Here is a 2,331-nt window from a genome sequence, read left to right as displayed (position 1 = left end):
CTTCTATAAAACTGCTTGCTGTGTGACAAGGTAGATTAAATTGCTTAAAAATTGGTTTTCTTTTAAAACATCCTCAGCTCCCTAGCCCCCCTTGATAGAAGTTAAAAGCTAAATATTAGCCTGCACTTAGAGAAGTTTGAATTTTGTTTGATGATCCCCACCCAAGCCGCCCCTGAGTGATTAACAGGCTTGTTTCAGCTTCTGTTATCAGCTTGTGCTAGGCCTCCCCAAAACCCTTCCTTACACCAGGAGGGTATGTGTGTCTGTGTGTGACTATATGATAAGTATAAGTGTGTGACTATTTGATAATTTTAACTGTGTGACTAATGTAAAACTGTGCCTTTTAAAAAACCCTCTGAACTTCAATTCAGGGCTGCTTCCTTCCAAGACTTTCTTGGAGGGACAGTCTCTGGCTGGCCAATAAAAACCCCCTTTTAAATTCTCATTTGGGTATTCTGGTTCCTTTTCCATGCAGCAGCCTCACAACAGTAACTTTATTGTTCATGATAGGAACTTAAACAACCCATTGGGTACTTCTGTAGAAAGCAACAACAGAGAGTTTATACCATATGATACTTTAAATCTCTCAGTTCAAAATCCTTGCCTTGCTATTTCTATCCATCTTAAACCAACATAGCATGATCAATACCCAATCTTAATCAAGTTTTCACATGGAAAGACCCATCTTAAACCAAACTCCAAATTCTCATTAAAATCTGACCTTGTTCTACCCTATCTGAGATACTACCAAGCTCTGTTGAAGTAATGTTCTCCCTTACTGAGGTAAGAAATAAACTCTCTGCTATCAATACATTATTTTGGAGCTATTCAAGTATATGTGATGAAATACGGTCTAAAACTTGCTTTTATTTTGATAAGATGGGAAATTTGAGAGGTAGTAGCAAGCCCTTGCCTAAATATTTATTTTGGCAGTACCATTGTTGCCAAAATAACTAAATCATTTTTGTAACAAATTTAACTTGGGCCAGATTTTACCCAGATGTAAATTCAAATGCCATATTTCAATATGGCCTTCTCTGACCACTGGATCCAAAGTTGCCTTATCCATTTAGTAACCATTTCATCACCTTTTTTTTTTTTTTTTTTTTTTGGTGTTTTATTGTTTTTCTTCAATCCTCTTACAATCAGTTAACTTATTAATTTTTATTTGAGTTAATTTTTTGTTCATGGGTTTATTATTTGCTTTCTAATTTATTTAATCATTCCATAAGTATGGCCTACTGATGTAGTTTGGATGTATTATCCTCCCAGAACTCGTGGAAATCTGATCCCCAATGTAGCAATGTTGGGAGCTGAAACATGGAGGCAGATCCCTCATAAATGGATTAATGCTCTCCCTGGGAGATGGGGGTAGTGAGTGAGTTCTAGCTCTTTTAGTTCCCACAAGAGCTGGTTGTTTAAAAGACCCTCCTGGTAGCTCTCCTCTCTCTCTTGCTTATTCTCACCATGTGATCTGCTTGTACCTGCTGGCTGTCTGACACTTTCTGCCATGAGTAAAAGCAGCCTGTGGCCCATGCCAGAAGCAGTTGTCCCAGAATTGTAAGCCAAATAAACCTCTGTTCTGTATAAATAATCCAGTGTCAGGTATTCTGCTATAGCAACACAAAATGGACTAATACACCTACTTAGTGCCAGGTAGTAAGCTAGGCAATGAGGATAAAGCATGTTTATGTCCACTTAAGAATGACCAAGATTTTACTTATTTTCTTATTTTTCTCACAGTTTAGTTGACAGAACCAAGGACTGTAATGGCATATATTAATCTCTTGTAAAAAATATTTTTTAAATGAATGAGTAAAGTGAGTAAATGCATAAATGGATATTTATGAATAAATGCACTCAAATGAATGCAAAACTTTAGCTTGCCCAAATGCATGAGGTTTTTCTGTGCAGACCATATTCCTAAAGCCTTCCTACTTCAGCGTGTTCCAGCCTCTTCCCTTCTGCTCATATATGCATCTCTGTGCCTGAGGGTTTACTCCAAAGCAGGCCAAAAATCAGCAATGATTGTATACCTGTGAATAGCCCATAACCAAAGACTGAAAGGAGCTGTGGTCTAAGCGTCTGGGTCGATGACCCTCCTCCTGCCAAAACTGTGAGGGTTGAGTTTTATGCTCATTTTAAAATGATTTCCCGACTGGATTAAGCTCCGGTCACACAGTTCTAGTTGCCTTTATAACGCACCATATACTGGCTTCCTTCCTTTGCTTACCTCACTTTGTTACTCTGATGCCAGTGTCTCCTGCATCTCCCAAATATACTTTTGTCAGGATCCGAACTAAAACACCTAATTCTCACATGTAGTATTGA

Source organism: Cynocephalus volans, chromosome 4 (genome assembly GCF_027409185.1).
Source record: "Cynocephalus volans isolate mCynVol1 chromosome 4, mCynVol1.pri, whole genome shotgun sequence".
Lineage (NCBI taxonomy): Eukaryota > Metazoa > Chordata > Mammalia > Dermoptera > Cynocephalidae > Cynocephalus > Cynocephalus volans.
The sequence above is the reverse complement of the archived record's forward strand: the minus strand, read 5'-3'. Positions refer to the sequence as shown.